Genomic DNA, 15,735 nt, shown 5'->3' with positions numbered 1-15,735 from the left:
GCTTAGGCAAAGGCGCTTGTTCACCAAGCTTCTGACTATTCCCTAAAGTTCTGCATTGAACTCTGGCATTAAAGTTTTATGTAATAGCAAATATTTGTTTGTTGTAGCTTCTGTTTTTTTTTTTTTTTTTCTTAACAAAGTGCTTATTTTTATTTGCATCTTTCCTTGTGGACCTTAAGGGAAGAGGTTGTTGACTTAGTTTCAGGTGTTTCTGGCCAAAGATCATATTAATTACATCTTCCTTTTTCAACTCCCATTATACATTTGTTTCTAAAAGTATTTTTATGATATTATCTTCAATCAAGTGAATATTTATGTGAGTGCTACATATATATGCTGATTTAGAAAATTTTTGCCTTATAATAAAGTATCCTTTATTATAAAGGATATTTATTATAATAAAACATCCTTTATGCAGGTATAAAGTAGGGTTCTAATACTGAAGATAGTTTCAGGTAATAGCTATTTAAGTAGTAGCTGTAAACCTAATCATATCTAGCAGTAAGTGGAATAGACTTTTCTGTCTCCATAAACAGACATGTTATCATAAATTGGCCCCATAGAATGGTGATACCAAAGTGAGAGCAGTGTTTGAGGAAATGATTTAAAGGTAAGAAAGGGCCCTAGCCTCAGCAACAAAAAGAAATAAAGGAAATAAAAAGGCATCCAAATCAGCAAGGAAGAAGTCAAACTTTCACTCTTTGCAGATGACATGATACTCTATGTAGAAAACCCCAAAAAGTCCACCAAAAAACTGCTAGAACCAATACATGAAATCAGCAAAGTCACAGGATATAAGATCAATATACAGAAACCTGTTGCATTTCCATATACCAACAGTAGCAGAAAGAGAAATCAAAGAATCTATACCATTTATGATTGCACCAAAAGCCATAAGATACCTAGGAATAAACCTACCCAAGAGGTAAAAGACCTGTATTCTGAAAACTATAGAACACGTATGAAATTGAAAACGACACAAAGAAATAGAAAAACATTCCACGCTCATGGCTTGGAAGAACCAATATTGTTAAAATGTCTATCCTACTCAAAGCAATCTACACATTCAGAGAAATCCCTATCAAATACCAACAATTTTTTAGAGCTAGAACAAACAATTCTAAAATTTGTGTGGAACCAGAAAATACCCTGAATAGCCAAAGAAATGCTGAAAAAGAAAACCAATCTGGCAGCATCATAATTACAGACTTCAAACTGTATTACAAAGCTATAATCATCAAGACAGTCTAGTACTGACACAAAAACAGACACACAGATCAATGGAACAGAATAGAGAACCTGGAAATGGACCCTCAACTATACTGTCAACTAATCTTCAACAAAGCAGGAAAGATATCTAGTAGAAAAAAGACACTCTTTTCAACAAATGGTGTCAGAAATATTGGACAGCCACATGCAGAAGAATGAAACTGAACCACTTTTTTACATCATACATAAAAAAATCCAAAATGCATGAAAGACATAAATGTGAGATAGGAATCCACCAATGTCTTAGAGGAGAACACAGGCAGCAACCACTTTGACTTCAGCTGTAGCAACTTCTTACTAGATACATCTCTGGAAACAAGGGAAACAAAAACAAAAATGAACTATTAGGACTTCCTCAAGATAAAAAAAACTTCTGCAAAGTGAAGGAAATAAACAAAACTAAAAGACAACCTACAAAATGGGAGGAGATATTTGCAAATGATATCTCTGATAGTTAGTATCCAAAATATATGAAGAACTTATGAACCTGAACACCTAAAAAAATAAATAATCCAGTTAAGAAACGGGCAGAGACATGAATAGACATTTTTCCAAATAAGATATCCAGATGGTCCACAGACCACTGAAAAAATGCTCAACATCACTCATCATCAGGGAAATACAAGTCATAACCAGGATGAGATACCACCTCACACCTGTCAGAATGGCTAAAATTAACAACATGGGAAACAATAGGTCTTGGCGAGGATGGAGAGAAAGGGGAACACTGTTACACTGTTGGTGGGAATGCAAACTGGTGCAGCCACTCTGTAAAACAGTGTGCAGGTTCATCAAAAAGTTAAAAAGAGAACTACCTTATGATCCAGCAACTGCAATACTGGGTATTTATCCTAAGGATAAAAAATACTGATTCAAAGGGGCACATGCACCCCAATGTTTATAGCAACATTAGCAACAATAGGCAAACTATGGAGAGATCCCAAATGTCCACTGACTGATGAATGGATAAAGAAGATGTGGTATACATATCCAATGGAATATTACTCAGCCATCAAAAAGAATGAAATCTTGCTATTTGCAATGATGTGGATGGAACTACAGTGTATTATGCTAAGTGAAATAAGTCAGTCAGAGAAAGACAAGTACCATATGATTTCACTCATCTGTGAAATTTAAACAAACCAGATAAGCATAGAGGAAGAGAAGGAAAAATAAAATGAGATAAAAACAGAGAGGGAGGCAAACTGTAAGAGACTCTTAATGATAGAGAACAAAGTGAGAATTGCCAGAGGGGAAGTGGGGGATGGATTAAAAGGGTGATGGACATTAAGGAGGGCACTTGTGATGCACTGGGATGTTTTCGTAAGTGATGAATCACTATAGTCTACTCCTGAAATGAATACTACACTATATGTTAACTAATTTGAATTTAAATTAAGTCCTGGAGAGAGAAAATAAACATAAGAAAGGGTTATTTCTTGGTCAAAGTAGCTTCTTACTCTATTTACAGAATTATAGGAATAGTGGATTTTAGAGATTCAAAGGGCTGTGAGATTAATCAAATACAACTTCTTCCTTTTTCTTTATTTAAAAAATTTTTTAAAAAAGATTTTATTTATTTGACAGAGAGGCAAGCAGAGAGAGAGGGGGAAGCAGGCTCCCTGCTGAGCGGAGCCAAAAGCCTGACATGGGGCTCGGGGCTCCATCCCAGGGCCCTGAGATCTTGACCTGAGCCAAAGGCAGTGGCTTAACCCACTGAGCCACCCAGGCGCCCCAACAGACAGATTCTTGAACACAGATTAATTCTTTGTGCCAACACTTGATGAAGATCCGCTATTTGCTAGCCATTACCCTTAGGTGTTTCCATAGTTAATCAAATATAAATATTCTCTAAATATCTTAATAGAAATATAAATAGTTTGATGGAAGAGAAGGTGTTCATTTGTATTCCAGAATGGGAAATAGAAAGTGGGAAGGACCAAATCTGAAACATTATTGGAATCATCTCTTATATGATTAATTATTGTCATCAACAGTAATAGTGATAAAAGATACTGATCTTACAATGTATATGGTATATTTTAATGCATAAGAAATAGTCCCTTCCCTGAAAGAATTTTTAATATGGCTCATATGCTAAAGAAAGTAAATAGAAGAAAAAGGAAGGGGAGTTAACATTTATTAAGTGCTGTATGCTGAGCATTTTAAGTGCATTGTTATTACATTGAAAGATCAGAACATTCCTACGATGAGAGTACAAATATTATCAGTTTTATAGATAGGGAAACAGAGGCACGAGAATGGAAATTGACTTCTCTAAGATCATATGGTGGGAAACTGGTGGAGACACACAAATAACATGTAATAAATGCTAGGGACATCATGTTCATAAAAAGTGCTATAGGAAGTCAAACTGTGGGTTGGACCTCCAGAGGGTTTCATGGAAGAAGTGGGACTCATGTCAGCCAGTTAGGGAAATGTTGAAGTAGTCCAAGGGTACAGATAAGGACGAAAACTAGGGTTGAGGAAGAGGTGATGTAGAGTGTGGTAGGCTGAATAATGGTTCCCCAAAGATGTCTGCATCCTAATCTCTGGAACCTGTAAATATGTTCTCTGATATGGTAAAAGGGACTTTGCAAATGTGATTAAGGATCTTGAGATGGGGACATTATCCTAGATTTGAAATTCCTTCTAGGAGAGAATAGCCAAATATTAAGCCTTATTGCATTTAAGACAGATGAGCTTATCTGATTCTTAGATTTGGTCAGCAGTTAAGGCAAAGGTTCATAATGAAGAGGATGAGGAATACATAGGTCCATCCCTAGATGGAAAGAGTCCATAAATACTTTTAGAATGGTATTCATAATTATGTGAGCAAATGTACCATTTTTGTGGAGACAACATGTAATGCCATCAGATTCTCAAAAGGGTAGAAGATTGAAAACGAAAGCTTAGAATCATGCGCTAATGGCCTGGGGTGCCTGAAGGTGGAGGAAGAAGGGCAAAGGGGAAGCAGCAGCAGAAAGGGCAACACGGAAACCCCATATTCATTTCTTTTCTGCTGTAGATTGATACCACGAATTCCTGCTCCTCTTTTCCCATACTAGACCCTTACAGCAGGACTTTTTGTGTTTCTAGACCCAGTTTGCCAAGAGGCTGCAGAGCTCATTCTCTTAGTAGTTCTTTTATTTGTTGACAATGTGTTCTTTAAAAAATTCTGTTTTGGTGTTTTACCAAATATTTCATCTATATTTCTCAAAGGACTTTTCTCAATATTACAAACACTATTATCTCTACAGAATGGATATTAAAATAACTTGATATATTATCATTGGCAGTCTCTCAAAGAATAGATGAGGTATAGAAAGCTTAGGGAGCTTCTAATTAATAGCCACTGTTTTTTTTTTTTTTTCAGTGATATAAATCATGGAGTTGCTTAGTTGGTCTCCTAAGTAAAATGTCTCTGTGGTTAAATTTGATGTCTGTTCTGTATACTAAGAGATCCTTCTCAGCGTAGCTTAGATTCAGCATAGCCAAGTCCACTGAATGCTTCAGAGGCAGACCTGGGTTCAGAATTTCTTCCCTAAACAATAAATAAACAATAAATTATATTATTATACTATATAAATATTTATTAAACAATAAATAACAAAATAATAAGCAATAAGAAATTTTTAAAGATATGTATTTATTTATTTGACAGAGAGAGAGAGAGAGAGAGAGAGAGATCACAAGTAGGCAGAGAGGCAGGCAGAGAGAGAGGGGGAGAAGCAGGCTCCCCGCCAAGCAGAGCGCCGGATGTGGGACTCAATCCCAGGACCCTGAGATCATGAGCTGAGCTGAAGGCAGAGGCTCAACCCTCTGAGCCACCCAGGCACCCCTAAATAAACAATTTATTTAAGTAACTCTTTTTTGACCTCTGTATGGATCAAAACAGTTTGTATTTTGTTTTACAATGTAATGCTGACCTGGGGCACCTGGATAGCTCAGTTGGTTAAGTGTCTACCTTTGGCTCTGGTCCAGCAAGCCTGCATTGTGCTCCTTGCTCAACAGAGAGCCTGCTTCTCCCTCTCCCTCTGCTGCTCCCCCTGCTTGTGTGTACCCTCTCTCTGTGTCAAATGAATAAATAAAATTGTAAAAAAAACCAAAACAACATAATGTTGGCTTGTTATTTATTTATTTATTTATTTTTAAAGATTTTATTTATTTATTTGACAGAGAGAGAGAGATCACAAACAGGCATTGAGGCAGGCAGAGAGAGAGAGGGGGAACCAGGCTCCCCACTGAGCAGAGAGCCTGATGCAGGGCTTGGATCCCAGGACCCTGAGGTTATGACCTGAGCCGAAGGTAGAGGCTTAAACCACTGAGCCACCCAGGGGCCCCTAATATTGTCTTTTTAAAAAATAAAAATGATTGTCAAGATTTCCTTAAAAAATACTATGAAAAATCATTAAAAAGTACTACAAGGGGGGGTGCCTGGGTGGCTCAGTGGGTTAAAGCCTCTGCCTTTTTTTCCCAGGGTCCTGGGATCAAGCCCCGAATCAGGCTCTCTGCTCGGCAGGGAGTCTGCTTCCCCCTCTCTCTCTCTGCCTGCCTCTCTGCCTACTCGTGATCTCTGTCTGTCAAATACATAAATAAAATCTTAAAAAAAATAGGTACTACAAGGGAATGGACTTGATGGAGTTTCCTACGGATATGACTGATTTTCTTGGGTCCTCCACTGACATGAAATTTCACTTTAACAAAGTCTTACATTGTGGGATAAATAAAATAGAATTAAATATTTCCCAGCTTCTATGTTACACTCATTCATAAAGGGTACCCGTTCTGCTATAAGATCAATGAAAACATGATTTGTCTTTGAAATGACTAGAATTTCAAGGTCAAGTCTTATATACACAAAATCTTACATAATTTATATGTTTTCTGGATGAAACTAATATGGAACTCTGGGTTTACTGCTACTATAATAAAATACCAGGTGGATGGGGCACCTGGGTGGCTCAGTGGGTTAAGCCTCTGCCTTCAGCTCAGGTAATGATCCCAGGGCCTGGGATTGAGTCCTGCATAGGGCTCTCTGCTCAGCGGGGAGCTGCTTCCACCTCTCTCTCTCTGCCTACTTGTGAGCTCGTCAGTCGAGTGAATAAATAAAATCTTAAAAAAAAAATAAAATAAGAGAAAGTATACTTTGTAAAATGGACTTGGCTAACCTACATTTGCTTGCAAAAGGATGTCAATGTTTATTGGAAAGATCTAGCCAGGGAGTTTAACTCCCTGTATATCTTGATTGAGAATAGACTTTGTCAGTTTGCAAATGTCATTCTTTTTGATTGTGTTGATACTTTGGGAAGGACACATCAGAGCTCTCAGGGCAAGGGAACTCTCAGCTAAGATGCCAGACAGATCTCGAAGTCAATCCTGGCAATCACCCTGGTCACAGATGCCACAGCTACTGCATTAAAAGCCTATTATACTTTTTGCAGCAATGTACTTACCTCTGTACCACAAACTGGGTGGCTTAAAACAACAGAAATGTATTCTCTCACAATTCTGGAGGCTGAAGTCCAAAATCAAGGTGTTGGCAGTTTGATGCCCTCAGGAGGTTCTGAGGGAGAATCTACTCTCTATGCCTCTCTTCTTGCTTCTGGTGGTTACTTGGCATTTCTTGGCTAGGAGACACCCATCACTCCAATCTCTATTTTCACATGATGTTTTTCTTATTTGTCTCTGTGTATTCACATGGCTTTTTTTAAAAAAGGATTTTAAAAAAATTTATTCATTTGCGAGAGGTAGAGAGACAGAGACTGAGAGAGCACAAGTAGAGGGAGAGGCAGAGGGAGAGGGAAAAGCAGACTCCCTGCTGAGCCAGGAGCCCAACGTGGAGCTTGATTCTAGGACCTGGAGATCATGACCTGAGCCAAAGGTAGATGCTCAACCATCTGAGCCACCCAGGTGCCCCCACATGGCTTTCTTAAAAGGACATTAGTTCCGTGCCTGGGTGGCTCAGTGGGTTAAGCCTCTGCCTTTGCTTCAGGTCGTGATCTCAGGGTCCTGGGATCGAGCCCCTCATCGGACTCTTTGGTCAGTAGGCAGCCTGCTTCCCACCCCACCCCACCCCCTGCCGCCACCTGCCTCTCCGCCTACTTGTGATCTCTGTCAGTTAAATAAATAAAATCTTTTAAAAAAAAAAAGGACTTTTGTTATTGGATTTAGAATCTTCCTAATTCTCATTTTATGATCTATGATCTCATTTTAATGAAACTAATTACATCTGTGAAGACCCTCTTCCAAATAATTCACATTCTGAAGTTCCAGGTAGACATGGATTTGGGGGGAAACTATTTAATTCACTACACCTTTCAAGCTACTTACCGTAAGTACAGGGTTCATCAGTACAATCCATCAGAACATAATGCATAACATCCAGCATGCATGTTTCATTCCAGGTACTGGTCAGGTGGTTCTCTCTTGTTCTAGGCTGATAGCCATATATCTAGGTTGAAATTTTATCCAGTTACTCAAAAAGAGAACCAGGCAAGAACTTGGATGAAATAGTACAAATCTACTTCTGAAGGCTATGAAAGAACTTGAAGTACATGCTTATCTGATCGTTGGTCAATAAGGTCATTTTCTTCTATAAAGCCTGGGACTCACTGGTACACATAAGGTGACTGATGACAAAGGTGACTGAACCACAATGGATTATTACAAGTCATGACACTGTTTTCTTTTTGAGAAGTGCACAATAAAATGCCTTCTATTGATGGATGAAATAAATTCTGATACTTTGTCCCCCCTCCTTTTTTTAAACGATTTACTTATTTGTTGGGTAAGGAGGGGCAGATGGAGATGGAGAGAGAGAATCTTAAGCAGGCCTCATGTTCAGCATGAGACTGACAGAGAACTCAATCTTGATCTCACGACCCTGAGATCATGATCTGAGCCTAAATCAAGAGTCCGCTGCTTAACTGACCGAGCCACCCACGTGCCCCACTTTGTCTGCTTTTTATTTTTCTATGGAACTTGGCGAACCATCAACTGATTGTTATTGGTATGTGCGTGTGTGTGAATAAGAATATGATTAACAACAGTCTAAGTTTGTACAGAACTTCCTTCCTGCAGCCTTTTATTTCTGGAAGGTGTGTGGGAAGATTGAGGAGTCACATGACATTAAACAATTTTAGAAAGGACCAACAACCCTACTCATAGATTTTTATGCATTTAGGTAATTTTTGATGTTCATGTTTAGAAATGTCTTACCTGGGGCGCCTGGGTGGCTCAGTGGGTTAAGCCGCTGCCTTTGGCTCAGGTCATGATCTCAGAGTCCTGGGATCGAGTCCCGCATCGGGCTCTCTGCTCAGCAGAGAGCCTGCTTCCCTCTCTCTCTCTCTGGCTGCCTCTCTGTCTACTTGTGATTTTTCTCTGTCAAATTAATAAATAAAATCTTTAAAAAAACAAAACAAAACAAAACAAAAACGCTGAGATTCCTCAGTCTTATTTAGAAACGTCTTACCTAAGCTGATTTTCAGATGTGGGCTATGTGGCTTTTTATTAGAATTTTTTGTTTTAATTTTAATTATTCAAAATTCTAGTCAAGAATAATTCTTATTAATTAACAAGATTAAATCTTGTTAATCCACATATTCTAGTCAAGACATAAGGTGATTTATTAATACAGTGAAAACAATAAAATGAAAACCAAACCAAAACAACCCCATTATTGGTAAGGAGGTTGGACAAGGGCTACTTAGACATTGTATATGTATTTAGCTGGTACCATCTTTTGTTAGGGAATATTGGCAATATTCTTTTTATTTTTTTAAAGATTATTTATTTATTTATTTGGGAGAGAGGCAATGAGAGAGAGCATGAGCGAGGAGAAGGTCAGAGGGAGAAGCAGACTCCCCGTGGAGCTGGGAGCCCGATGCGGGACTTGATCCCGGTACTCCGGGATCATGACCTGAGCCGAAAGCAGTCGTCCAACTGACTGAGCCACCCAGGCGTCCCTATTGGCAATATTCTATAAAGTCTTAAGACTCTGCATTTTGCCTGACCTAGCAATTATTCTCTTAGGAATTTTTCTTAAGGAAATAATCAAAGGTGAGGGCAAATATTTAGTTATATTCACTATGTGTAGCTATGTTTGCCCTACTGCTTATAGAATGCAAAGAATGGAAAAGAATGGAAAATGAATACACAATAAGAAATTGGTTAAATTACAGTATATCTATTTTGTAGGTATATGTAATTTACATACAATTTAAAATGATGTTGTAGAATATTATTTAATTCTATTGAAGATGTTAAATATATTGTTAAATTCAGAAAGCATTGTGTAAAATGTAGAAAATGAGCCACTTTTAGAAATGTATATATGTGTGTGGGGAAAAGACAAAATAATAAGAACTAAAAAAATGTGGTAGACTGATCATTTTTATTTTCTTTTCTTATATATACTTTTGTGAAGAGAAAAGCAGGTTTGTTTTTCTTTAAGTAGGTAAGAAAATGAGTACAATGGGAAAATGTCATAGAAAAGTTATAATGAATCTTGAATTGAGGTTACTTCTCAAAATGTATGCAATAAGCTTCTGTACAGATGGGATATACATTTTGTTCCAGGCTTTCAAAAGCCCATGGAAAGAGGGAAACAGAAATAGCCATAGTATCTATAAGATGATTCTATAGTATCTTAAATATCTGTAAGGTAAGAACAATTTGTTAGTCAACAATTTAAAAGCAAATATAATGGCTGACTTCACTGGGCTTTTATCTATATGTGGGATGAAGACAAATGCTGGAGACCAATGGAAAGTTAAATACCAATGATCAGTTCTCCTTTATATAAAGGGTAGCCATAAAGTTTGGAAACACAATACTATTTTATTTTTTTATAGATTCTTATTGTTATTTTATATCATATTATATAACAACCTTACAGATAGAACCCCCTCTGATTACTTCCTTCTTCCTGGAATATGTTAAAGATATAGGTTCATTTATTTATTTTAAAAAACTATTTATTTATTTATTTATTTATTTATTTATTTATTTATTTATTTGTTATTTGACTGACAGAGATCACAAGTAGGCAGAGAGGCAGGCAGAAAGAAAGGGGGATGCTCCCTGATGAGCAGAGGGCTTGATCCCAGAACCTGAGACGAAGGCAGAGGCTTTAACCCACTGAGCCACCCAGGTGCCCCCATTTATTTATCCTTTTTTTTTTTTTTTTTTTTTTTTTTTACCATTGCTTCAAGCTGTGTATTTCTTTTAGATTTCTTCTTTTTTTTTTTTTTTTTTTTTTTAATTTTTTATTTTTCCATTTATTTATTCTTAAAGATTTTATTTACTTGAGAGAGACAGAAACAGAGACAGCTAGCACTAAAGGGCGGGGGCAGAGGCAGAGGGAGAAGCAGACTCCCTGCCGAATAGGGAGCCCAGCTTGGGGCTCAATCCCAGGACTCTGGGATCACCACCCAAACCAAAGGTAAACACTTAGCCAACTGAGCCACCCAGGTGCCCCAAAGTTTATTTAGTAAAAATGAGAGAAGTCAACTGAGACAATACATTAAATATGCTTCTGCTAGGTTTGAGGAAAATGAATTACTGCATCACACTCCATGCAACCCGAACTATGCATTGCCCCAAGGGATAACACAGTGTATCAGGTAATGTCATGGAACATATGATGTATCATAACGGTAGAGCAAGAAACCATTTATTATGCATATTCACCTGTGTTCCTTGAATTTATGGCCAAGTTATAAAGCTGTCTAATACTGTTTTATGCATGCCCTTTATAATTCCATAGGGTCACTTTAGCTTTTCTAGGATATAATAAAATTCCTTAAATTTCATTTGACCCAGATTTCATCTTTAACTTCAAAGAAAGGGGTTTTTCATTTTGATGATTTTATTTTGATTTGACACAAATGAACTTCTGGAGATTTTTTTTCTTTTCTCTCTCTCTCTCTCTCTCTTTTTTTTTTTTTTTTTTTTTTTTTGCATCTAGAAGGGTAAAACAGTTGCCTGATTTTTGGCAGTTAAAATCTGCACACTCTGCAGCTACACAGCAATAGACATGCTCTTTACTGTAATCCCCCAAGGTCTTATTTTGTCAGTGCAGTCCGAGTGCTAGGTTGGATGCCACTTCCAAGGATACAAAAGTTTTGGGACCTTGTAAGAAGAGAAATTTTCAGATGTCACTTCCTAAAGACTTTATTGCATAGGTCTTCAGGGACAAACTAAAGCTCACCCTTAAGGCTTTCTTAGGAAATGCTCAATCATCCAATGTTTTTTTGTAACATTAATTGATATTAACCTATATGATATTACTGAGTTTCTAATATTTAAGGTAAGGTGTTTGTGCTTCATCCAAATGGACTGATTTTTTAAAAATGCAAAATTAAACTATGAATAGTTTCAAGAAACACAAAGGAATAGTCATAAAGCCTGTAAGCTCTTTGCGGTAAGGAATAATGCTTCTTATCCAGCAATACATACAGAAGACATTAACTAAATATTTAATAATTATTTGATTGATGGAAATATTGATTTACCATGATATTTTTCTTCCAAGTTATTTTTCACAGTAATAAATCAATGCTGTATGTTATAGGACAGTTTTCAATAAGCTTAGATAATGTAGCCTGGGCATATATGGGCTTCTTAGGTAAACTATATTAAGCAACAAAAAAGAGTGAAAACATGTAAAAAATGTTTAAGAATGAATTTTTCCTTTGAATATTGACTACATGGACAAAATGAGTATTTTGGGCGGTGGAGGAACCAAGGAACACCTTTGTCATTATGTAGCTTTACAGAGTACGCACATACTGTCAAATAATCATTGGTTTCCTTTCCCAGAGGTGAAGACACTTATGGCTTCAAAAGTATACCTGAAAGACAGAATGTTGTGGCTAACCTATTTTTTCACCACAAGTCTGATCTGTCTCTAAGTTTACCAAGTTCATGTTTGTCTGCCAGGTAAATAAGTCAAACACAGAAAACAATCATCATTAAACAGTCTTCCTACTGTACTGAGAATTTCTTTCAATTTGAAATAGGCACAAGCATTTCAAAAAGTGAGCTGTAAAAAATGGTGCAAATGGGTATCTGTTCAGGTGGAGATGTAGCAGCACTGGGTATCATCCCCTTGTCACTGGGGATTCCTCATCTGTCCAGAGCTAGAGCTGGACTACATATCCCTTCTGCCTGTCAAAAGTTACAGTTACAATTTATCACATCTCTTATTATTTATTTTTTGTTTTCCAACACTTGTTATTGTAAAAAATTTTTAAAAAGAATTTATTTATTTATTTGAAAGAGATAGATAATGAGAGAGGGAACCCAAGCAGGGGGAATGGGAGAGGGAGAAGCAGGCTCCCCACTAGTAGGGAGCCCCATGTGGGGCTCCATCCCAAACATGACCTGTCGAAGGCAGATACTTAACCAACTGAGCCACCCAGGCATTCCAAAAACCCCAACCATCTACCTACCATGGAGAGTCTATAATTAACATCTTGGGATACTGGATTTATTACATGTATATCCAGCTATCCATCTCTCTATCCAGCCTTCAATCCATCTTTTAAAATGTACATTTCAAAATAACTTACAGATATCAGTATACTTCCTCCAGTGTACATAGCATTAACTGGAAGTCAGTTTTGTTTACAGTTATTTTTTAGGTTTTATATTTAACATGAATGTTTTCTTTACATAACATTTATCTTAGTTAGCAACTATGTACTTCTTGGTGCATTGATGTGGTTAGTGTTTGCCTCCCCCTTGAAGGCAACAGAAACTGTGCCATTTTCCTCACCAAGAAATCCGCAGGAGCTGGCAGTACAGTAGATGCTCAATATACAGTATATTTGTTGGGGGAACATACGCAAAGTCAGAAAGAAACGGATGGAAGATGGAGCTATAGAAATGCAAAGAAAAAGTAAAGTATGGTCTCTCAAGCCAGTTTAAATATGTTATTAAGACTATTGTTGGTGCTCAGTCAGAACGGCTAAAATGAACAAGTCAGGAAACAACAGATGCTGGTGAGGATGCAGAGAAAGGGGAACCCCCCAACACTGTTGGTGGGAATGTGAGCTGGTGCAGCCGCTCTGGAAAACAGCATGGAGGTTCCTCAAAAAGTTGAAAATAGAGCTACCCTTTGACCCAGCAATCACACTACCAGGTATTTACCCTAAAGATACAAATGTAGTGATCTGAAGGGGCACGTGCACTCGAATGTTTATAGCAGCAATGTCCACAATAGCCAAACTATGGAAAGAACCTAGATGTCCAACAACAGAGGAATGGATAAAGAAGATGGGATATAGATACACAATGAAATACTATGCAGCCTTCAAAAGAAATGAAATCTTGTCATTTGCAACGACATGGATGGAACTAGAGGGTATTATGCTTAGCAAAATAAGTCAGTTGGAGAAAGACAACTATCATATGATCTCTCTGATATGAGGAATTTGAGAGGTAGGGTGGGGAGTTTGGGGGGTAGGGAAGGAAAAAATGAAACAAGATGGGATCTGGAAGGAGACAAATCATAAGAGACTCTTAATCTCACAAACTGAGGGTTGCTGGGGGGTGGGGTGTAGGGATAGGGTGGCTGGGTTATGGACATCTGGGTTATGGGAGGGTATGTGCTATGGTGAGTGCTGTGAAATGTGTAAGTCTGATGATTCACAGACCTGTGCCCCTGGGGCAAATAATACATTATATGTTAATACAAATAATTTTTAAAAATCCTAAAAAAAAAAAAAAAGACTATTGTTGGTGCTGCGGCCATTCAAAGCCATTTTGGTAAATGGAGCAGGACATGCTTATTAAGGAAATAGGCATTTTATGTTGGTTCAATTAAGAAAATAAAATGAAGTACTCCAAGTATCTTCACTGATCATTCTACATGTAAGTAATTTCCTAGGGTTCTGGATGTTTATTTAGTAAGGAAGCTGAGAGTACTCCGGTTTGTACATACTTAAATCCCAACTTCAGGCTCGAGACTTTGATACCCAACTTCTTCCTCAAGATGAAATTTCTTATGAAAACACTTAAGCCATGGGACAAATATATTGACCTAAATGCTGACTGATTATAAACCTTATATTTGGCACATGAATCACACAGGATCTTGCTCTCTCCTTCTCAACCATGGGAAACCTCCCTTCCTACCCTAACTCCTCTCTGGCTATTTCCCCAGTTCCTTTTTGTGATACCATCTCTTGACGGGGATTATGTCTTTGTGAGATATCTAGATTTCTGTGAAACTGTATAAGGGAATCTTGCTAATATTGTCCCCACTGTTTCTAAAGGTGTCCAGTGTGATTCAAACTTCAAAGGCTGAAATTTCCTCAGATGACCTTAGCTACCTGATAATTTGAGATTTTGCTTTTTCTTCTCTTTCTTGTCTCAGGAGCATTTGACAACCTGCTTTATTTCATTGAGAGTTCCTAGGTCAGCCAAGATTGACCCATCCCCACGCCTCAAAATTTTTTTTTTTTTTTTTTTTTTGCTTGGTGAATCTATTAGATTTCCAGAACAGGTAACTGCAGACTTGACCTGATTTGAACGTCCGTCCTTGGGAAGAATCTGGCCTCCTTCCCAGTTCAAATGACAGGTTACAGAAATTCATCCACTAGGAAAGCCATTCTTTTGGGTTAGAGTGGTACTTCCCCAGTGTGTTCTGCTTCTGTGCTTCAAATTCAAGGGAGGGAGGTGAGGTGGGGGGGGGGGGACAACAGATACATGAAGCCGTGTCTGTGAGAACGTTTACTTCAAAAGGACAAGGACCACGGGAACTCTGACAGCATTGTGACCTTGGGGAGGAGAAGAAAGCTCTGAGATTCAGTGCCAGGGAAAGGAGGGGAGGACAGATTTCTTTATCCATCAAAGAAGCCACATGGTGTCTTTCAGATAAGATTTAAGATCTACTCAGTGACTTCTCTGCATGCCCCGCCAGCCCCCACTCTCCAGCCTCCCAAGCCCCGCTCGCTCCCGCAGCACCGCTCTCCGGTTCGGCCCCCAACTCTCCTGGAGGGCCCAGGCGGTGCGGGCCTCGGCACCGGGCTTCCTTCCCGCCTCTCTCCCACCGCGCAGCTCCGCGTTTCAAAGGCTCCGCGCCTCCTCCAGTCCTCCCGAGAGGAGGTACGAAACAGAAGACTGCTCCCCTGCGGGATAAAACGCTTCATAACTCACCCTCTAGATTTTCCTCCCATGCTCAAGGCTTTCGGTCACCTCTGCATAAATATTAAGACCCAGAACCTGACAAACCGACCGCTGATCAGTCCCGCTCGCTTCCCCGTCGGAGAAAAGCAGTCGCGTTCCGGCGCGCGCGCTCTGGGTCGGCCGGCCGCCTCCCGGCCGACACACGCCCGCGCCGCTGTCCCCTCGCGGGGCCCGCAGGTCCTGTCACCTCCGCCTGCCCCCGCCTCCCTCCCCGGCCTGGGCCTCTCCCCGCCTCCCGCCCGCGGATCTCGCCGCCCCGCCTCCGGCGCC

The 15,735-nt window shown here is 38.9% G+C and overlaps 1 long non-coding RNA gene across 1 annotated transcript; it reads right to left on the bottom strand.

Moving 5' to 3' along the window:
• Window positions 1-3,392: 3,392 nt before the first annotated feature.
• Window positions 3,393-15,692, bottom strand: LOC131830643 (uncharacterized). The gene is made up of 4 exons (XR_009353258.1): window positions 15,436-15,692; window positions 7,603-7,723; window positions 6,726-6,973; window positions 3,393-4,813 (listed from the first exon to the last, which is right to left on the bottom strand). It is a non-coding gene; the product is annotated as an uncharacterized LOC131830643 (long non-coding RNA).
• Between the last annotated feature and the right edge of the window lie 43 nt (window positions 15,693-15,735).

This window comes from Mustela lutreola, chromosome 1 (genome assembly GCF_030435805.1).
Source record: "Mustela lutreola isolate mMusLut2 chromosome 1, mMusLut2.pri, whole genome shotgun sequence".
In the NCBI taxonomy this organism is placed as follows: Eukaryota; Metazoa; Chordata; class Mammalia; order Carnivora; family Mustelidae; genus Mustela; species Mustela lutreola.
Note: the sequence above shows the minus strand (reverse complement) of the source record. Positions and strands in the feature narration are given on the sequence as shown.